Genomic DNA, 24,064 nt, shown 5'->3' on the forward strand with positions numbered 1-24,064 from the left:
CATATTACCATAATGATATATGTATTGATTTGCATATATATGTCTAAATTAAATAATATTTGATTTAAAATTATTTTTAACTATTATTTGGTTAATTTCAACTTATTGCAGCAGTCTGCATACATTAAAAAATGAACAAATCTTTTATTACATGATGCAGCCGTTTAATCCACCTTTTCTGCTATATAGGGTTGCAGAGGTGGTCTACAGATTTCACGTATTTTCACTTTGTAAAACCAAACAACACCTTAGTTTTCTCTTTATATATTATCGGAATTTTTTTTATACTATACCTGTAAAAAATTTATTGTTCCTCCAATGTCACTAATAATACATAGACTCTTCCTTTTCAATATATTCTATTTTTCTAAAAGGGGAACCTCGCTCCAATATATTCAATATATAATTAAAGAATTTTAATATATACAAAAACTTGTAATTTTATGAAACAAAACTTCTTATATAGATTATATAATTGTATTTTAATATACACCAAAATATAGACTAAAACTATATCCAAATCTTTTTTGGTAGCATGATTATGGTTTTCCTTGATAAAAATATATTAGTCAAACATATATGTAGACTTTACAAGATTATTAATTATATAGACATCTAAAATAATACCAATCACATTCTTTTACCACAACATCTTTGACTGAACCTACAAACTCTTCGACACGTATCAATAAGTGGGAAGCACATTCCTGAGTCACTACAACAACAAAAATTTTTACCATCGGATGATGTTGAACAATGGTAATCGCAAGGTGCTTTTGAGATACCAACAACTTTAATCTCATTCATTTCAATTTTCCCACCTATAAATTCAAAAAGAAAAAACTTATTAAAATATCCATAAAAAATAATGAAATAATGTGTAAAATAAAGATAAAAAAACCTTACATTCATGAAAAATAGACAACATTAGAAAGCTTACACACAAGATGATCATATATCTATCCAGAAGCTTGATCATCATTTCGTTTACTCTTATAGTAAATTAACTTCTTTAAAATAGAAAGAGATAGGAAGATGATTTAATAGACAACAAATGAGACCATTCTTATACTTATATGAATATTTGGATCTTATTGTCTAATTTAAAAATTTTATTATAGCTAATTAAGTGATTTATATAATTTCAAGAAATAAGTATGTTATATATATATATATATATATATATATATATATATATATATATATATATATATATATATATATATATATATATATATATATATATATAGACACACAGACACATACAATATTTATTGGTAGGAAGATAACTAGTTTTTTCTCGACACATGTTTTTGGCGAACAAAACAAATAAATTACTAGATGAATAAAATATAACATGATTAAAATTTCAAAAAAAACATTTCGATGATTTTTTTTTACGATGATTTTGTTAATATTCATTAAATCTATTATAAAAATAATTTTTTTCTAGATTTACTTAATAATGAATCATGAAGATGTTTTTTTTTGGAATTTTTTTTTGTGAATCATATTACTTTTGAATTGTCAAATGATTCATTTTGTTTTTTTTGCTAAAAACATATTTATATAAAAAAATTCTTACATTTCTACTGAAAATTTCCTTCTTATTTAATCTTGGATATATATATATATATATATATATATATATATATATATATATATATATATATATATATATATATTGGATCTTATTGTCTAATTTAAAATTTTTATTATAGCTAATTAACTGATTTATATAACTTCAAGAAATAGGTTTGTTATATATATATATATATATATATATATATATATATATATATATATATATATATATATATATATATATATATATATATAACAAACTATAGAATGAAAACGTACAATGATGTGTATGTGTATATAACATTCATGCTAGATACAAGGAAATGTGGTATATTGTATTTCTCTCTTCTTTAAAGACTTAGTGTTCGACAAAACTAGCTGGTAGCGGGTAGCTTGTAGTTTATAGCTGGTAACGTTTGTTTAAACGCTACGTGAAGTAACATTTGGATTTGGTGCATTTTCTTTAAACTAAATTCTAGAAACTTGTAGTGTCAGACGAGACTTTCTATTCAAAACGGAGCATTTTGTTAAACATTAGAATCTCTCAAAAACTTCAGAATGTTTTGTACCGAACACACACTTAATAGAATAAAATATTATACTCTCTCTTGTCCAAATATACAATCTAGAAACTTGTAGTGTTGAACGAGACTTTCTATTCAAAACGGAGCGCTTTGTTAAACGTTAGAATCTCTCAAACACTTCCAAATGTTCTGCGTCGAACCCGCCGTTAATAGAAAATAAAATATTACACTCTCTCTCGTCCAAAATTTATAGATATATAAATGTTTCAAGTATGTAACTATAGAATGAAAACATACAATGACATGTATGTGTGTACAAGATACATGGAAATGTGGTATTTGGTATTTCTATCTTTTTCTTCAGACTTAGTGTTCTACAAAACTACCTGATAATGGGTAACGGGTAGCGGATAGCGGATAGCTTGTAGTTTATAGTTAGTAGTTTTTTGTTAAACGCAACGTGAAGTACCATTTGGTTTTGGAGGAATTTGTTTAAATTAAATACTAGAAACTAGTAGTGTGAGTGTTTATTTAAATGTTAGAATCTCTCGAACACTTCTAAACATTATGTGTTGAACATGTTGTTAATAGTAAAATATTACACACACACTCTCTCTCTCTCTCTCTCTCTCTCTCTCTCTCTCTCTCTCTCTCTCTCTCTCTCTCTCTCTCTCTCTCTCTCTCTCCCGCCTAAATATACAACTTAAATTAACCAACTTGAACATTCTATTATAAATATTATTTTTTATAGCAAGTTATTGTTATTTTTACGATTATGAAAAATATATAGAAATATGATAATTTATATCAATACGGATCTTTATTTGTACCGATAAGATATGTCAATACAGGTCTAACTTACTTATGAACATGGATGATCAATTCATATTAATTAAGTATGCTTTTTTTAATTGGATATTGGATGAGAAATTATGTACCAGTAGATGATAGACTATGCATTATCCACTACGTCAAATTTCCATGTACCTAGGGATCTTTAGTATTTGGATAAAACTGAATTGTCCAATTGGACAATTTGTATTGGACTATTTGATGTGGATATTTGGACTTTTGAATTGGTATTCAACAAAACTGAATTATTATTTTGGATTTCAGTTTGGTCTTGATTTGTAAAAAAAGAACCGAATAGTCCAAAAAACAGAATAATATTCCTTAGTAGTTTTTTTTCTTTCAAAAGTTTTTGTCTATAAAATATTAAACTATAATATTCCTTCTTAGTAGTTGTTTTTAAATTTTAAATCACAATCAAATAATTTGTTTTTTTTTACTTGTGTAAAGTTGGGTAATATTATAATTTTATTCCGTTTTAAAATGTTTCGATTTTTGACAATCGAATTATAGAAACGATTAAACCGAATTGTAATTGGATCGGATCCGACCAAATTTGAATTATTTTGGACTACTTGGATCAATGTTTTAAAAACCGAAATCCATTTGAATTCACTTGATTGGATTAGATCAAACCGATTCATCCAAACGAACATCCCAACATGTAGCTCAATAACAAATTTAGATACATAAATATTAAAGTATGTACCCCAATAACAAATTTTGATACATAAATATTGAAGTAAAGACTATACACAGAAGATATTCGGATTTAAAAATAATTGTAAAAAAATCATTGCAAATGATGGTATTTTATAAACTAAAATTAACAAAGAATCTTGATTGTTGATTTTAATCTCAAATAATTTGAAGAAAAAAAATAGTTTGCATTATTTTTTTAACTAGCAACTTATGGAAACAATGTATTTGTGACATCCCCAAAATCTCCGCCAGAAAAGACCGATTTTCATTTATGCTTTTAAAATAAATTCAGAGTAAATCCTTTTGATTTGAAAGAGTTGCGGAATTTGTTTCCAAAAACAAAACATGATAAAACAATGTTTACCAAAGCATTTCATAAAAGAAATGTATTTTTCATTATATAATCAAAACTCGGGGTGTCATGTTCCGATATAGACCAATAAGCATTAACGATAACATTACAAGTCATTCAACAAATATTTACATATACAGACTTGTAAACAAAACAACTTGATGGTTCATCCATCTTACGCCCTTGCGCCACTTCCTGTAATACAAATAAAACTGAGTGGGTCAGGCTTGGGAGCCTGGTGAGCATATAGGGCTTTCAACCCACAATAAATAATTAAATTAATTATTATCAACCAACAATAACCCAGTTACCCATTCCTGTTATTCTCACTTTATGTCCCTAAAATAACTAACACAAGGGACCTAATCTAAGAATATTTTCATCGGGATGACAACACATGCTGCGGGGGTTCCTCATCAATATAAGTCAAATAAGGCAACCATGAGGGGGATGGAATACAGCGAATAAACACCCAAGTTCATTAACACCTACAGGTTATGAGCCTGCTAGCGTTCCACTGGACTGTCTAGAAAAGTCTGTGGTCGTCATCTAAATTCCGCTAGATGACTGGATCAAAACAACAACGAGGCCTCTCATCTGTTTATTACACACCAACTATCTACCCATGTTCTACCTAACATATTAGTAGATAAAAACATACATTTCTATACATATTTTCAAAACCTGTATAGCATGCTTGATCAATACATTTTCCATATAACAGATGAGGCACACACATATAACACGTATTTCATATAGAAATAATCAGATCTGTAAGATAGAAGAAAGTGAATATACATTCACACACATAACAACAAAATATACACATAACACGTATCTCGTATAAAATACTTCATAATTATACGTTAGGAGAAAGTAACAACGCACTCACACGTATAAACAACAATATACTTAATACACTCAAACCATACTTGTATTATTATTGCGTTTATGAAAGGTAGTATACACTCACTTGATCAGAAGATGATCAGACAGCACTACGACTTGCAAAAGTAGTAATCCTTAGCAGATCTGGAAGATCTCTACAAAAATCGAACTTCTCGCGGGCAGAGCTTCGGCTCGGAAACCGCACTTCTCGGGATCTTCGGGATCTCGGGACTTGCTTCGGGACTCGGGAATGATACCGGGGCTTCGGGGGTAAAAACGCAGAGCTTCGGCACGAAACGGAGGAGAAATGAGCAACTATGCCCGAACCCCTCGCATCCTATTTATAGGAGGCTGGAACCTCCTCGTACGCGGGGCGTACATGGCTCCGAAGTCGTCACTGCATGCGTCATCCGAAGTGTTGACATTTCTTGCTGTACGCGGGGCGTACTCCGGATGAGTCCGGTGACTTGTCTTCGGATAAGGCCGGATTTAATAATTAAATTTAATTATTAATTATTTAATAAACTTCGAAAATTCATATCTCCTTCATACGAACTCCGTTTTCGACGTTCTTTATATCCACGCGAAGGTGAGACTACGCTCTACAACTTTCATTTAGACTCCGTCGGCTAATTTTGAATTTATTTTTATTATTTATTTTTAATAGGCTGGGACAGAAAATTTCGTTATAAATTCATAACTTCTTCGTTTGACGTCCGTTCTCGCCTAACTTTTTATCGCTTTAATACTAACAACGAGATCTTCGATTCTCGTTTAGATCACTAAGGCTAAATATCGCTCTAATGTAAATTTCACTTTTTACGTTAATCAACGTTGTCGGCTCTGTCGCGAAACTTCGACAGGTCATAACTTCCTTGTTATAACTCGGATTTCGGCATTCTTTATATCTTCGGAAACCTTGTTTCAACTACTACAACATTATCTAAAGATATAGAGTTTATTTTACACTTAAATTTTGACGCTTATTTTTATTCTTAATTAATCAAACCACATAATTAAGCAATTAAGCACAAAACACATAATACTCAAATAATACACTTCTATTATTTCAAAACGGGTTACAAAGGTTAACCTAGACTATCACATTGGTAAAAATGGCAAGCCCAAAAACACAAGCGTTACAGTATTTTAAAGTTTTTATTGTTTCATATTTAATCATAAGCTTATAAAACACTATTTTGATACTTCAAGTATATTTGTACATTATAAAGTACTTAATACTTAATATATTGGTAATGGTATTATATCTTTAGAATCCATTTTTTATACTATATGCAATTTTTATTTTGTATTAATGAGTAATTTTATATAAATAATTGAAAAATAAAAAAGAAAAACCATTATACTTTTTATAATATGTAACAGAAAGAATAAAAAATGGCATATGTTAAAGGTTGTTGAAGAGACGAAAACCCCTGAAAACATCTTTTACAAGTGAACTTGACATACAAAGTTTCCTTAAACACATCATTTTCATGATTTATAAGAAAGTTTCATATGAAATTGAGTTAGTCATATGGAGTATCCCACTATTTGTGCTCTAAACATATTTTCTCTAGCATCGGCTACAATAATTAAATCTAAGTGTTAAACCTTGCAACAATTTTCCTTTTTAATTTGGATTCATAAGTATAAAATGGTTTAGAAAATCCTTTATTTGACTTGGGGAATATTTTATAGAAAACACAAATTACATTTGATATAGAATTTCTTTTGAAAATCATATATAAACCGATTTATAACTATTTTTTTTAGTGTATCTCTTTCGATCCATGTAAGTCCATGAATAAGACTTTTCATTACACTCCTCGCCAAATAACGAGGTCCTACCTTGCGTTTTTGGATCAGGAACACTTCATAGTCAAGTAAGATCTGTAAAAATGAAACCCGCTTTTCTACCAAGTGACCTAGCTAAATCTGTCACATGTACCACTGCTCTGCCACGACAATCTCCTTCTCTACCAACCACCATAATCCTAAATGATTAATCAATTTGTGAACGTGCATATATATAATCATTTATAAATAGGTATATATGTATAAACAAGAATAATCATATGTGATTATAAATCTGCATCCTATAATCATTTATGATTAGGCATATCCCGCCGCGCCGGTATGCTCGAACGTTAGAGCATCAAATGAGAAATATGTAGGTGAAGTTGAATCTCAAGATCTTTATTTCGTTTTCAGATTCTCAATGAAACCATCATCGTTCCCAACGTTATCACATTCTCAATATAACATCTCTCTCTCTCTCTATATATATATATATATATATACACACACACACACACACACACACACATATATATATATATATATATATATAAAGAGAGAGAGAGAGAGAGATATTATATTGAGAACATGATAAGGTTGGGAACATAGGAATGATTGTGGACCAATCGTTAATTAATGACATAAATGAAATTTGTGAGAACAAGTAGGGTTTGTGGTGGAGATCTAGATACAAACTTGGATTATGTGAACAATTTCCGAACTGATACTTCTACCTTATGCTTGGGTTACAAGAAATTCAGCCTAGGATAATCCAAGAGGACACTTATGATTAGGGATGAAAGTGGGTCCAAACCCAGACCGGATGGACCCGGACCCGAAAAACCCGGAACTGGTTAACGGGATTTTGTAAAACCAGAAACCGGACTGGTATATAGGAACCGGTTCCAGTTCGGTTCCGGGTACGGTACGGGTAAAGTGGGTGTAGAACAAGAAAACCCAGAAACATCAAAGTGGGTAGGTTGGAACCGGATAAAGTGGGTTTAGAACCCGAAAACCTGGAAAAATGGATTTTTTTGGTAATTACTTACTACTTATTGGGTTGAACTTTGAAATTTTTCATATTGATATCCCGACTCTACGGGAATCTAACTCATTGAATATGAAACCAAAATTGACAAATTATAGTCTAAAATCATGTACAAACTCTAAAATACACTCTGGAAAAACGGCATGTCAATCTGACTTTAAACGAATGAGATATGCATGTGTTAACATTTTCACAGAATATGTCACACCCCAAAACCAAGAACGGCGGAAACGTTCTGGGGCGGAGGACGTCATGTAAAGTATCACAACACAGTAAATGTAAATAAGCAAACAACATCATCCATTGCATTAAATATATAATTTTAATACAAGCGTGTTCTGTACAGTTATAGACACCAAAAATAATGTAAATCAAAATAATAAGATGAGTCTTGGATGCGCTCCAACTTCTCAAAAGCTGGCCTCGGTACCTGTCTACTGATGACCTGAGAATACAAGTTATTTTGAAAGAGTTTATCAGCATTAAGCTGGTGAGTTAATAAGTATTTTAGTGTCGGTATTTGTCATCCAAAAACATTTGAACATGTATCAAGTGTAAGTTTGTAAAATCTTAGTAAGTGTTTGTAATTGTTTGTACGAGTTTGAATCTCTCAGAAAAACCTATATTTTCTATTAAAGTAGACTTCTACCAAGGCTTAACTGTTTTGTATGCTCGTTTGTTGTAAAAGTGTGTAATTTCCCAAGTGTAACTATCATTTAACAAAATATAGTTTGTACATTAAAGTTTAAGTGAAACAATCATTAAAAGTATGTAATGGGTAAATTATTGTAGTACTGTAGTGTTGTATTATAGGAACTACTGTTGTACTAACTACCTTAAACCGGATTTATATTAAGGTATCATGTGATAAATTGCACCATACTATCGACTGGTAACAACGACATACGAATGGTCGTAATAACGGACTGACGTTTGGCACCCGCAGACCTGCAGGTTCGGCTGTAGCTAGCAGCAAGGTGTAGGATAGTCAATCCAATATAGATCTATACGCAAACTCACGCTCTCCCTCCAAGAGAATTTTGGCTACAACTCGGGCCATGACATTTAAGGCATGCTCCGATACAGTGGATCACAATTGTTAACGTGTTCTTGTATATGTAATGTAATGAACTGTTCTAGTATAGTTGTATATGTTCTTCCTTTGGTATAGTTGCATATGTTCTCTGTCTAGTATAGTTTTATATGTTCTCTTTCTAGTATAGTTGTATAAGTACTCGTAGTAATAAGTATTGACTCATGAATGAACTGACTCATTTATCTAGAAGTTGTAGTAGTATGATCCTATGTTACCCCGATGGTAACTTACTGATGATGTACTGATAAGTATGAATATGGAAGTACTTTTATGTCTATACATGTATATTTGATATATAACTAATATTGAAACGACCTTCGGACGGTTACCCGAAATCCCACCAGACCACATCCAAATCGAGAAAAAGGAAATAGGGCGGATGGCCTTCCTAAGCCCTTTAAACATTTCTTATATATCTATACATATATGGGCATGCAATTTATAAGAAGTAAAACAAAGTTTAATAAAAGCATTTGATAAGTAAAAGAGTTTGTAAAACATTTTGAAGTAGAACAGTTTGATAAATAGTTTGAACAGTGATAAAATCATTGGTTTTCTAGTTATTAATCGCATGTGATTAATGTAATCACATGTGATTGATATAATAACTATACATATTTAACTTGTATTCCCCCCATAAAGTATTTAAAACATTTAAAAGCATTTCAAAGGTTAATTAAAGGGGTATGAACTCACTTGTGGCGAGTGGATTGGATTGAAGTATCGGATACCGTGCTAGGTGGCAAACGGAGACTTGTTCACACGCACGAGCCTAGTTATCATATAATGAGCATATATATATATATATATATATATATATATATATATATATATATATATATATATATATATATATATATATAAAACTAATTAGCCAAATAATAACTTAATGAAATAAGTTGGGACACTCAGGAACATGTAAACACTTTGTGTAAGTGTTATAGGTCCTAAGGGGTGTTTCTAGGTTGTTATGGGACAAGGCTAAAGGGGTTTAATGTACCAAAGGGTTTATATAAGAGTTTACTACCCAATAAACCCCACACAAGGAGTTTACTGTCATAAACCCTTGAGTTTACGGCCGTGAACTCTAATCTTGGTGGTTTTTGGTGTTTTGAAGTGTTGTTTGATTTCTAGAATAAGCCTTGCTTGGTGGTTTAATCCTTTGGGTAGTTTAGGGCCTTAAAATACTCCTTTGAGGAGTTTACGGCCAAAAGACCATTTCTTTTGGAGTTTACAACCATAAAATCTCAAGGGATGGGTGTTTTAATTCTTTCAAGTCCCTTGCACAAGTAGGATAATTTCTAGGCTTTTGTTTAAGGCTAAAGAGGAACCTAGGTACACTTTGGTGCCCTTACTTGGTGTTTACAGCCCAAGAGTTGTTCCTTGGCTGTAAACTCCCTTTAAGGGGTGTTCTTGATGTTTAAAAGTCCATAGATTATCTAGGATTAAATGGGTATTAAAGTCTAAAGCCTTAGTGTCACACCCCCAAACCAAGGATGGCGGAAACGTCCGGGGGTGGAGGACTTCATGTAGAGTATCACAACAATGAGTATAATAGTGCTCAAAGTAAATACAACCAACACAAATATAATTGAAAACGTTACATCAAAGCACATGTTTACATGATTCACATCAATTACATTATGATACAAAATGAACTGTTTAACGATTTATCGTCCCATCCTCAAAACGTTGTTGATTTCCTGTTTTCACTGAATTCCTGAGAATACAAGTAGTTTTGAAAAGTGTCAACACAAAGGTTGGTGAGTTCATAAGAGATTTCGTTAGAAAAGTAAATCGTTTTCCTTGTAAAAGCGTTAGAATATGAATCCAGAAAATCCGATATTTTCTTTAAAATTTGTGTAATGTAGTCTTATGACTGAAGACCAAAATGTATAATTAACCTTTCTTATTAATAGAAAATGTTATGTGCTTAAATGGACATGGACGCGTTTGAATTAAATGAAATTTCTGTATGTTCTCATGTTTGTTAATACTTTATATATATGTAGTCCTAAATTAGGGGACCGAGAAATAACAAGTATTGACCATACTTAAAAGTATAAATGTGGTTTCAAATGATGTGTAGTCGTAACTACCAAAACCAAAAGTGTACAGTAATATCTGTACTCATAGAGATAAAAAAAAATGATTTAAATCGACATAAAACTCATTTAGGTTTTAAAAATAAAATCCCGTAAACTTATGGATTGTTATATCCCTATGTGAGTCGCTATAATCATACTATGACTATGTGAACCTGCCACGACGTTCTCAGGCATCGCGAAAATTAAAATGACATTTGTCACCCGTAGACCTGCAGGTCCCACTGTAGCTAGCAGCAAGGTGTGGGGTGTCAAACCCAATATAGATCTATATACAAGTATCACGTTCTCCCTCAAGGAGATTCTGATTATAACTACCAGGAATTATATCCCGCACTCGGACGTACGGGGAGAGAGAGAGAGAGAGAGAGTCTCACAATATAGGTTAACAAGTTTACGTGAAATGTGTGTGAATATAAATCTTTCTTGTATGAATGTACCCTTTTTGTACGAGTGTGTTGAGTGATGTATCATAAACTATACCTATTATAGTTTATCTAAAATGTATGTAATATGTATGAACTCTTTTATGGAAATGTATTAGTGTTATGAATTTATCAAACTATAGGTTAACAAAGTTACGTGAAATGTGTGTGAATATAAATCTTTCTTGTATGAATGTACCCTTTTTGTACGAGTGTGTTGAGTGATGTATCATAAACTATACCTATTATAATTTATCTAAAATGTATGAACTCTTTTATGGAAATGTATTAGTGTTATGAATTTATTAAACTATACTTTTATAGTTTGATATACGTGTTCTAAAATGAATAATCAATATTTATTATGAATGCCTTAGTTTCAGTTCATGATGACAAACTAACAAGGAAACACATTCAATAATTAGAACTTAGGTTTATACACTTTGCTCAACATAATACAAAGTGTTATGATATTTACATGCTGTTGGCTAACTTTAGCCATTCAGCCCTGTTTTGGAAAAATCATACAAAAATCATACGAAGTCGAAAACTAGATCCATAAATTCTGAGAGTTCACAAAATGTGTCTAGTTTACTCATAATTTTTATCACGATTTTTAATGACCTCCAACTTGGGTGAAAAAGTCCATAATCACAGACTGGTCCGGATTGTTGTTTGAAATGATAGGCAGTTTTGTAAAAATCACCATAAATTGTAGAAAAATCGTATGGAGATGTGCAAGTAGTCATTTTAAAGCTAAAAACTTGAACTATTTGCACCTTGTACAGTTTTGAAAACAAAAATGTTTAAGATGCCCAAAACAGTCCGTGAATGGAGTTGAACGTTTCTGATGAAGGCTGTTAAAAAATTTTAGTTATGTTCTTAGTGTTTTAACTTGTATTCCCCCCCTGAAAACTTGAGAAAACATAAAAATGTAGGGGTATGAACTCACCTTGAGTCATTCCAGTGGATGGATGATGGAGAGAAGGGGTGTTCAACTCAAGAACACTTGGGAAGATTGCTTGAAGATTTGAAGATCTAACACAAATATGATGGAGTTTGTGTAAGATATCCATGATTTGAGTGGAAATAAGTGAGATAATCATAAGGAGAATGGATTATGCTTACCAAATGTGGAAGAACACTTGATAATCAACCTTGAATCTCGAGTTTGGTGGAGAAAAAAAGTTTGGGAGAAAAGTGGTGTTTGATACTTAGTGAAATGAGAGCAAATGAGAGAAATGAGGAGAGAGGATGTTTGTTCCAGCTCTAAAAACGTGGGAATGAGTGTAAATTGAGTGTAAGGGACATTGAAGTGACCTAGGTAAGGTGGGGAGGTATGGCTGGTCATAGAGTGGGTGTGGGGTGGTTGCTTGTGACATTGGATAAGGCAAAGTCAACACTCCACCTTTAATAATTCACCCATTTGATTTTTATTATTTAAATAATGATTTTCATCAAAAATATGTTTAAATTATGAATATTTGGAGTTTATTATGTTAAAATATAATTTCTGGAGAAAATCTCGCTTTAAAATCACGAAAAACAGGCTTAAAATGTTAAAAATATAAAAAATGAGCTAAAAGTGACAAATTTCCGAATTCTGGCCGAGGTTCGGCGTTCTGATGCTGAAACCGAGAGGGAAGAAGAGGGAGAGTAGGAACCGAGAGGGGAGAAAGGATAGAGAGAGGGAACCGAGAGAGGAGAAGAGAGACCGAGAGAAGAGAAGAGACAGAGAGGAGAGAAGAGAGAGCAGAGACCGAGAGGAGGGAAGAGAGACAGAGAGGCGGAGTAGAGACCGAGAGTGCGAGAAGCGACAGAACGGGGGCGACAGAGACCGAGAGGCGGGTAGAGACAGAGAGTGAAGAAGCGACAGAGAGGAGAGGAAGCGACAGAGAGTACGAGCAGCGAACAGAGACCGAGGCTCGGTCTCAGCTACAGTGATTCGGTCCTCCGGTTTCGGCCAACAGAGGCTCTGTTCGGTCCTAGGGCCTTTTTGGTTCCTAGTCTCGGCCTTAAGGAGCTTCGGCTCCTTAAGAAGGGTTTCAGTTCCTAAGGTCCATTTTCTCGTTTTTACCCCGTTTTCAGCCGTTTTTGACCCGGTTAAGGGCCGGAATGACCCGAATGATTCTAAAAAGTTACGGGAACTATTTGAGGGAGATTTGGGAGAGATTTCTCATACTTGGAGAGATTTGGGAGAGATTTGACATTCTTGGAGAGATTTCTCATACAAAGAGATATTTGAGAGAGGTTTCACATACTTGGAGAGATTTGGGAGAGATTTGACATTCTTGGAGAGATTTCTCATACAGAGAGATATTTGAGAGAGATTTCACATACTTGGAGAGATTTGGGAGAGATTTGACATTCTTGGAGAGATTTCTCATACAGAGAGATATTTGAGAGAGATTTCACATACTTAGAGGGATTTGGGAGAGATTTGACATTCTTGGAGAGATTTCTAATACAGAGAGATATTTGAGAGAGATTTCACATACTTGGAGAGATTTGACATAGATAGAGAGATAGAGTGAAAACGATTGAGAGAGGTTCCATGTGTGACAATTGTGAGTGTCCGACATCGCAATGCATGGTTCGTAAACCCTGTTAAGCCTTGTTTAAGGATCTTACACACTCCCGATGACTATGCATCATTGTTTTATCGGTTTGGCTCGCCACGTACCACAGTTTTTAGGTTAAGGAGATCTAGGTGTTCGCACTTTTTGCTTTATGATTTCTCATTAGAATAGAGAGTTATGTAAAAGTTTCATAGTGTAAATTTTAGTACTCACAGGGAAATTGAGTCAAACGGTTTGACTTGCTGACTTTAGTTGACTTTGACTTGACCGAAATTTGACGGTTGTCACACTTAGGAGTAATTAGGACACATTTTGTCCCTTGAATTTGGAGTTTACGGCCTAAGACTTTCTTGGGCCATGAACTCCTAAAGCTATGTGTTCTTGATTGTTTTCTAGCCTTAAATGTACATACATATCATCCTAAGCTAGTTACCTAACAAGGAAATGGGACTAGATAGCTTTTAAGCTTCGTTTTGGAGTTTACTCCCCAAGAACGTTCTTGGGCGGTAAACTCCCGAATCTCACATATTTGACATGTAATCTATGTTATTAAGCATATAACAAGCATTAAATAACAACTAGAGAAGTGTACTCACGACTTGGGACGAAAACCCGAAGATCCGTAAGAGAGAAAATGGCTTTTCTCTAGTTGGAAATGTGAATAATGAATGAATTTAGTTAATAAATCTATTTATAGTCTTGAAATATTTTTTGCAGAAAATATTTTTATTCCGGAATTGATTTCTAATATAACCGAGTGTTGGAATAACAGTGTTGCACAAAACCGTAGTGCATCCACTATCCTGATATTTACTGAAGTGTAAACCCTAAATTACTCCAACTTATACGAAAAGTCTGAAAATCGACTATGACTGTTATAGCTTCTATTGAAGTGATACTGTTTGTATAGAATGGAAATTTCGGGTTGTCACATCATCCCCCCGTTAGAAGGAATTTTGTCCCGAAATTAAATTTTAAGCAAGTAAGAAGTTACAAATAACTAAGCGAAAAGATGAGGGTATTTCAGTTTCATCTGATCCTCGCGTTCCCAAGTGAATTCCGGTCCTCGCTTGGCGTTCCAGCGAACCTTCACGATAGGGATACGGCTTTGTTTCGTCTACTTGACCTCACGGTCCACAATCTCTATAGGTTCTTCCACGAAGTTGAGGCTCTCGTTGATCTCGATCTCGTCGAGTGGGATTACGAGAGTCTCGTCGGACAGACACTTTTTCAAGTTAGATACGTGGAATGTAGAATGTACGTTACGAAGTGTGTCAGGTAGGTCGAGTTTGTAAGCTACGGGGCCGACTCTTACGAGAATCTCGAAAGGCCCTATATACCTCGGATTAAGCTTCCCACGCTTACCGAAGCATATCAAACCCTTCCAGGGTGAGACTTTGAGAAGGACTTGGTCTCCCACCTGAAATTCCAAAGGTTTTCTTCGCTTATCAGCGTAGCTCTTCTGTCGGTCTCTAGAGGCTTTCAATCGTTCACGGATCTGAACGATTTTCTCTATCGTTTCCCGAATGATCTCCGGACCGGTGAGAGTACTGTCAGAAGCTTGCCCCCTGGCTAATTGGGTATCACCCACTTCAGACCAGCACAGAAGGGATCTGCACTTTCGGCCGTAGAGGGCTTTAAATGGTGCTGCCTTTATGCTCGTGTGATAACTGTTGTTGTAGGAAAATTCGACGAGGGGTAAATAGGTATCCCACGCTTTTCCAAAGTCAATTACACAAGCACGCAACATATCTTCTAAAGTCTGGATTGTCCTCTCACTTTGTCAGTCGGTCTGGGGATGGTAGGCGGTGCTCATGTCTAGCCTTGTTCCCAGGGAATGTTGTAGTGATTGCCAGAATCTTGAGGTGAACCTACTATCTCTATCGGAGATGATGGATATAGGCACACCATGTAGCCGTACGATTTCCTTAATGTATGTTCTCGTAAGTTTCTCCATCTTGTCGGTTTCTTTGATAGGCAGAAAGTGTGCAGACTTGGTCAATCTATCAACGATGACCCATATGGTATCAATTCGATACTTTGATAGGCAGAAAGTGTTCAGCTTCTGAAGTTACCACGGTCTATCATCAAACCTCATAGGCTAAAGAGAAAGCTAAACAGGGGTTCAAGATTGAGTTCACTGGCCCTCGGAAGTTCGAGCGAGTTAAGCTTTCTTTCCTTCGTTTATTCCCTAATCCTCTTAACCGAGTAACTTCCATCCTCTGGCTTTCTCCAGTAGGTTGCCTCTAGAGCAGTTAGTCTAGCATTTCTGGTTGTTTATATAGGATCCTATGTTCACATAAAGAACTTCTAGCTTTCAGTCCTTAGTTCAGGATCTCTACCTTTAGAATAGAATGATCATGCCTATCCCTCTTTGGCTGGCTTGCTTTGCTTCGCTTGACTTTGATTTAAATAGAGTTCAAGCTCTGAGTAAGCTCTTGCTTTGATTCACTTGGTGCCCTAAACTAAAGGGCTTGAAACCAGAGCTTTTGACTTAAGGCTTGGTGACAGGCTTAAATCACGGAGGGTGATAGATCAAGCAGTTACTTTAGCTGTTGAGGGACTGACTTTAGCTCACTGATCTGATGTGATTGAATTCCCTAGGAAAGAAGGCAACTAGCTGAGGGTGAAGGGCAAGGAATGCGAGAACAAGGGATGTCCCACTTTGACTGTATTCAAAAAGCAAGCTAAGATTCATCAGAAAAGTAAGTTGCTTTCGGACTAGAGGCAGCTGTTGCGGGTTTAGGTGCGGCTAAATCAATAGGACCGACCGTCTGGGATAGGCGGAGTTGGTAGGAAGCACGGTTGGCGATAAGCTGGTACAGGTTTCATTCTTTCTATTCAATAAATATCTCTTCCCGTAAATCAAATAGACTAACAATGTAGGCACCCGTATGGCCCATTCTCTTGTTTGTTAAGTGAAGCCCATCCACCATCTATGTTAAGGAAAGGCGATCCATCCACCAACCCCAAAGGTGATTAATCCATTCCTTCATTCTTAGGAGGCGGGCTTTCTTACCATTAAGTCGGGTGGTGGCAAACAAAGATAGGGGAAGGAAAGGCACTCAACTGCTCTATTCATACTTTTTTCGGCTAGGGATAGCTAGTCTGAGGCGGTGAGAGATATGGCAGAAAGGGGGGGGGGGTGTCCTGGTCGGTTCATCGGCTATAGACCAATTCGAAGAGCATTCGTTGACCTCTCCTTAGGGGTCCCAGCCCTTGTGGCCCCACAGCCTAACATTGATTTTTATCTTTAGATTTTCATTCTAGATAGAGCAGTAAGAAGGATCTCTTATGCAAGCTTTCTTGATGAAGGGTACCTCTTTATAAAAAAAATTGTAATCTTCCCTTCCTTTTTTAATGGATAGCCTCAATGGCTATAGCATTCATTTGATAAGATAGCAATCCAATCGTAAACCGTAATCAGTGACACACAAAAGCCAAATCATAAACTTCGGAGCAAGTTCAATAGTTTTCGAATAGCTTCCGTCGAATTACGCTTGATAATAATTAATGGAGTGGCAAGCAAGAGCAGAAGGAGGAAGGTGAGTAGGGTTGGTGAAATGATGCAAAAAAAAAGGCATGATGAGATCTGAACCCCTACCTTGACTAAGAGAATTAGGTTATTCTTTTGCTGTTGGTCTTTGGTGCCTATCCATCCTATGCCTCGTACGTAGTCTAAATCAGAACTGAAACCTCTTTTATACCCGGAAAAAAACTTTGATTCATTCCCTTGATTTGACTATTCATTTAGCAACAATCGTCAAACACAGCATAGCAACAGCGGCTAGCTACTTCCTTAAGTTAAAAGCTGAGGTAGGACTAGTCTGGGTATGAATCAAATCCATTCCTAGGGTGAGTCCTTATGTAAATGTAAGTAGAAGGCAGCCATCTAAGAGATGTTACTAGTCTGATCTGGTACGATGTAGGTTGGGGGTTTTGAGTCATAGAGAGTCTGTATTTTATTGGACTTAGCGAGAAGTGTTAAGAGCAGACTAAGCTAAGGAATAAAAAGAGGATTTGGATGCTTATCTTCCTTCCTACACCTAACTTGGCTATCGCTTGTCAGCTTCAGTCCCTGTTGAATCGGTTCTATCCGTTGATTTCTGGTTCCACCCTAGGATTCTTCCTTCAGCCCGAAAAGCCAAGCCACTGATGCTACTGCTGCTAAATCAGCCGATGGAGTGCAACGTTACCGGGTCATTCTGTCGGTTTTAAGAGCCTTCGGCAACCGGCAAAGAAAGACCGTTCTGAGTAGCAGTAACAACGCTCATAGCAAGCAAGAAAGATGGGGTAAATGGGCCGGACAGACAAGTTTATAGAGTCGGAGAGCTAGTAGAGCTCATAGGTTTCTACCTGTGACTAACTTAGTGTGCTTTTGGTAGCTGCTGCCATACCAACAATCTATTTTTCGTAAATAAGCACTAGCATTACGGTGCGAGATCTGCCAAGCTAAGCTCAATCACAACCCACCGGCTCAAACAAAGGCTGGATCGGTTCACTGAACGCCAACAAAATATAGCAAGTCCTCTAGCAAGCCAATTCCTTTCTTCATCGCCTTCGACAGCTAATCACTATCGTACTCTCGATACTTACTATTTGAGTACTGGTATTGGATTCTCCTTCAGCGGAAAGATGGAATTGACCATGCACACTAACTCCTATTCAAGATATGGATACTAGACTGTCCTGCATATGAGACGGATTGTTCTTCTAGCCTACATCGACGGGACTCAACTCCTTACTCTCTTCCTTCTATACCTATTTGAAAGTCAGGAATAGCAGACTTGTTCACCTATTTCCTTACTAGAGCAGATACTTGAGGACATAATGCAGCCCGTGTTACTGGTGTGTGAAAGGATAAGCGGTAGTGCCCCACACCCGTGATGCACTTCCTTGCTTTCAGGTATATCTCCAGATAGATAGGGTTTTCTCTCTTGTTTAGTGCTTCTCACTCTTTCCTCTCAAACGGCGATACCTTAGCAGCATTTGGCCCATCCCAGAGTGAAACTCCCTAACCAGATTCCGAAACTAAACGAAGAAGAACTCCTAAACACAGAAAAGACACCTGCGACTGCAGCTACTTACTTGGCTTTCATCTCTCCTTATACTTATTCATGAGGCTTCACTTGGCATAGATGCCAGGGCCTTGTTCTAACTTCCGAGACTCATCTATCCTATTACTGAGAAAATTCCCTACTTGGAGTGAGAATCCCTTTATCCCGAAGCAGCGGCAGAAGCGGTTTGATCTCTTACCTTTTGCTCATATCCCAGAGACTCGTCTGCAGTTAGTTTCTCATTCGAATATGAATAATCAACAAGGGCACCTTCTCTCTTTACCTTTACTGGCTTTAATGACACTGCAGGGGACGCAGCAACAGACTCTTTCCCCTCAATCTCCGGGGGCTATTATCCGCTCACTCCCTTGCTTTCAGAGAACTCCCCCAGTTATAGATAGATAGTCAAAAGGGGCTTTCTTACTCACACGATTTTAGGATACTCGTTAATGCCTCACTCCCTTCTTCTACTTCTGACATTCTACTTGAAAGTCTGATATCCGATAAACTAGGTTTAGCTTGAATGTCTTAGTTCACATACTCTACGGGATTTCTTCTTTACTAGAACTATTTTCTCATGACGTGGTTGGGAACGTTGTGTCATCTGTTCGTTTCGATTCAAAAAGTTTAACTTCGAACTAACCGGGAAAGCAGAAGCGGAACATACTTATATAATTAAGGTACTTCCTTACTTAGAGTGAGAATACTCTTTATATGGCACTTATCCCATCCGAGTACTTACTTGACTTACTTTACTGAAACAGCCTAAGCACCTTTCCCCGGGATTCTTCATAAAACCAGCTTCAGCAGCAAAGACTTCTACTTGAGGACAGTCTACCTTTGGTGGTGTGAGATGCTATTCTTTTATATGGTGGTGTGAGATGTCATTAGACTTTATCATATTCATTTGAATTGAGCGTATTGTAAGACTAATATGGCAAGTCAACCGAGCGTGGGGAACGAACGAGCGTGGGGGTGAGATGCATGCAATTGAAGCAGCTACCTGAAAAGCTGGGTTTGATTCCCTTAGATACCTTTGGGTTTAGCCTTGAGGAAAGACAGCATATACCAAGAAAGAAGAGGTTGGAGGGCTTGACAGAGATGCGCGGGATGCTCCGGAATGAGCCTCAACAAAAAAGAAGGAAACTTCCCTATCTAGTTCAAGTCCTAAAACAACGGATATTGGAGAAGCTGAACGAGAAGAAATAGCCATATCCCTAGGGGCACCTTCGATCGATACTGCCTTAGACCCTGCCCTTTGTCCTAAACCTGCTTACGCTGGAGAAGCCCTTACTTCTTCAGCTTGAAAGACATCTCAGGAAAGAGCTACTTCAACTGAAGAAATTTATTTAGTAGCGAGAACCCTTCCTACTCGAGAATAAGGTCAGGAAGTGAAGCGTTTTTTCAGTTTTTCTTGAAAAATATAGTAAGTGTTATGCGGGGGTGGGGATTCAGATCGATGAGGGGCGTATGAATTGCCCTTAACTGTCCGGAAGGCTGAAATAGCTTTCTCGGGAGCCTCCGGGAGGTCGGGGTATTCAATCCCAGGATACTCAAGGAGCAGGGCGTCGTATCCCAGGGGTTCTACTAATACATCGTATAGCGGGTCCAGGCTTGAAGTTCTACCAAAAATGGAATGGGACAGTCATTCGAAAATGAGAAAATAAAATCAGGGTGTCAAGACATCTATATGACCAAGATGGCCATCTCACGAATTGGATTCGAACCAATATCAAGCTACTTCCCTTTAGTAGATCTGTCATCCCCCTCATTATAGTCCTCCTAGAATCAATAGCATTTCGTCGGAATACATCCTGTCTTTTCACCTTAGTAGTCCTATGCATAGTCAGTACTATAGCCCCAATCATGGCTACTAATAAAATCAGACTAGGAACCAAAAACCAGACGGAATAGTAGGTATAAAGTAAATTGCCCAATGTTTCCAAATTAGTCCAACTTCGTACCTTTCCGGCATAAACCATATATCTTAGAGAGGTCGTATTTCTTTGGGTTGGTAGTAATGGAATGCTTTCATTATCTAAAATGAAGAACATTTCCCACCAAAAGATCAGTCCAATAATACCACTCACTGGTAAATAGCGCAATACTTCTTCGTGAATCTCCGCTATTTGAATATGGAACATCATAACAACGAATAGGAATGAAACGGCTATAGCTCCTATATGAACTACTGGGAAGATCATAGCGAAAAAGTCGAGACCTAACAAAAGAAGTAAACCTGAAGTGTTGCGAAAGACTGGGATGGGAAACAAAACGGAATGTACCGGATTTTTAGCACGTACAACCATCAAACCAGAGACCAAAGCAAGGCTCGACAAAACAGAAAGTATCATAGTACGTCGTCCTTCCCTGAAATGGAACTTTCATGTTGGAGCAAGAACTAGCATGAAAGTCGATCTATTACAACCAGCGCGGTTGTTCGTATTTCATTTTCTTCTTCCAAGCCCTTCTTTCTTAGCACTGAGTTACTTACGGAATCTCAAATCTCTCTCGCTTCTTCAGCTTGTTCCTGTTCGTCTATTCAGGACGAGGCAGGCAGCCCACATACATGAAGAGAAGAATAGAGAGGGGGTTATCCTGCTTAAACTTGGGAAGTTTACTACTGGAAATTGGGAAGGGCTATAAGTAGGCCGTTTGCTATTGCTATAAGGGCTGCTCGCCTTTATACGGCTTGGCTTCGCTATCGCTTCTATGTAGTGTAGTGGTCGACCTAAAAAGTCATATTCCTGCCATGCCTATTATCCAGTGCTAGAAGCTTCGCCAGAAGCAAGCAAGACGAGGTCGCTCTGCTTCGTAGACAAGGCTCGTTCCGTACTTGACTTACGAGCTCGTGTAGTACTCACCCCTATCTCTTCTCTAAAGGGGCGCACACTCGCTATCTACTAAATGAGCTCACGAAGCGATCTGGGAGCGAAGCCTTCAATTTAGTTGCTTCCCCCATTTTCTTTTCCCTCACCCTACCCTTTCATTTCCGCTTAAGCTTCCCCGGTTTGGGGGATTAATTGATTGGATACCCGAGAACCATAATCTTTCCTAGGAACAGCTTCTACGACAATAGATAGGGGTCAGGTTTGTTTGGCATCTATGCCCCCTGCCCTCCAAACAGTATGGGAGCCTTTCAGCTCGTACTGCTCACACTCCTAGATCTTCACGGCACCTCCTCCACCATAGTGTGAGCTGGGAGCAGCTCGGAAAAGCGAGGCCTACTTAAATGAGTAATGAGCTTTCAACAACGTTAACAACACTACGAAAAAAGTAAACTATGGTTGCCCACTGATCTGATCATAGGTGAAATCCAACCCCTTCTCTGCTCCTTTCCTGACCCTTTCTAAGCTCTTGGATCCTGCCCTGCGCCTCTCTAGGCTTCGCTATCGCTCATGACTGGTATATGGATCTCTCTATGTAGTGGTCGGCCTTCTAGAAGCTTCGCCAGGAGCGACTAGTCGCTTCCCGAATGCCCCTTTCCTTTGCTACTAGGAGAGTCGCTAGCTTGCTTTATTATATTCTATAAGCGGAGCGACTTGTCGAGTCTACGAAGCTTCGTAGTTGCTTCCCCCCCCCCCCCCCCTTTTTTCTTTTGCCCCGCCATGCCACTAGATCCATAATGACCGGCGAGTCGGAACATGTATGAATATAACCACGCAGAGCGGCCTATCGAACGAAGCGAAGAAAGAGATCATTGAGCCTATTTAGCCGAGCGGAACCCTTTTCAAATAATATATATATATATATATATATATATATATATATATATATATATATAAAATAATAAGCTAAGGGGGCTGGGAATCGCAAGAATTGAAAAGTCCTCCATTGAATGGGATGAGAAAGACAGGTTCGGAAATGGCCGGATTAGCAGGAGGAAGGGCGGCCCCACCCTGAAACAAAGGTGTACGTACATAAATAAAGAGACTGGTTATGGCCTTGATAGGGCTCCTTCCCATCTATCTTGACCGGGAAGAGGGGGGAGGCTCTTGCGGAAGCCCTGCCCGCCCTTCTCTATTCTATTTTTAGGATCCCTCTGAGGAGGCTTTCCGGACTCGTAAAAGACGGCTAGGAACAAGAATAGGGTTAGTAGTCTCTGCCGTTTCAGGTCCTTCTCCTTCCGCTGAGATGGCCCTCTTTTTTGTTTTGTTTGTTCACCGCGGCACGAAATCATGAAGAAGCTGGAATAACTCAGAAAGAGAGTGGCGCCTAGCCGTTGAGAGCGTCTGTTGTCTTTGTAGAGGAACAGTATGATCTTGGACTGGCCCCCTTTGCATGACCTAGAAATAAAAAGAAGTCCGTGCTACTATAAGGCCTCTAAACTCCTCCCTCAGGACACTGTTGCGTTGCCCATGGGGACGGGCTAGCCCCGACTTCCATAGGTCCTTGGTTCGACCTCCTAATGAGAATTGAGGTCCTTGCGCGGGCGTCTCATCCCTAAGACTTGTTTGCTCTGTATGGAGTGCCCCGTGGTTCCTCGAGTGCCAGCCGCAGAGAGGAATGCCATCAACTAGGGCGCTATTGGCCACTAACCACTCGCTCGCCGGACGCTCGGGCTCCGCGTTTCAAGTTCGTTATCCTAACCGTATCCTCTGCTCCACCGGGAGCCTGACCCCTTCTTCTATCTTATCTACTGCCTTGCTCCTTGGCTCCATACTGCTCCAGCCGCTCGCTGTAATAGCTTGCTTCTCGGGTGGCTCGCACCCTGGGTGGTGCGGCTGAGCCAGAGTGGGCTCAGCAGTCGGCCTATCTTTCCGGGCGCACGCATAAAGGCATGATTAGTTCCACAAATCTCACTGAACTGACCATAGTAAACTCCTTCTCGTTGTACCGAAATAGAGGTTTGATTTAAACGACCAGGTACAGCATCACATTTTACACCTGGGGAAGGTACAGCCCAACTATGAAGTACATCAGCAGATGTTACAATAATACGTAGATGACTTTTGGCTGGTACAACCACTCGATTGTCCACTTCTAATAAACGTAATTGACCCAATTCTAGATCATCTTCTGGAATCGTATAACTGTCAAAAGTGAGTGACTGTT

The 24,064-nt window shown here is 37.4% G+C and overlaps 1 long non-coding RNA gene and 1 pseudogene across 1 annotated transcript; both read right to left on the minus strand.

Moving 5' to 3' along the window:
* Nucleotides 1–500: 500 nt before the first annotated feature.
* On the minus strand, nt 501–1,089 carry LOC145034020 (uncharacterized). Its single transcript, XR_013677834.1, has 2 exons — nt 907–1,089; nt 501–821 (listed from the first exon to the last, which is right to left on the minus strand). It is a non-coding gene; the product is annotated as an uncharacterized LOC145034020 (long non-coding RNA).
* Nucleotides 1,090–20,295: 19,206 nt separating this feature from the next.
* Nucleotides 20,296–21,568, minus strand: LOC145037445 (NADH-ubiquinone oxidoreductase chain 6-like; annotated as a pseudogene).
* Between the last annotated feature and the right edge of the window lie 2,496 nt (nt 21,569–24,064).

This window comes from Lactuca saligna, chromosome 3 (genome assembly GCF_052625555.1).
Source record: "Lactuca saligna cultivar CGN05327 chromosome 3, ASM5262555v1, whole genome shotgun sequence".
In the NCBI taxonomy this organism is placed as follows: Eukaryota; Viridiplantae; Streptophyta; class Magnoliopsida; order Asterales; family Asteraceae; genus Lactuca; species Lactuca saligna.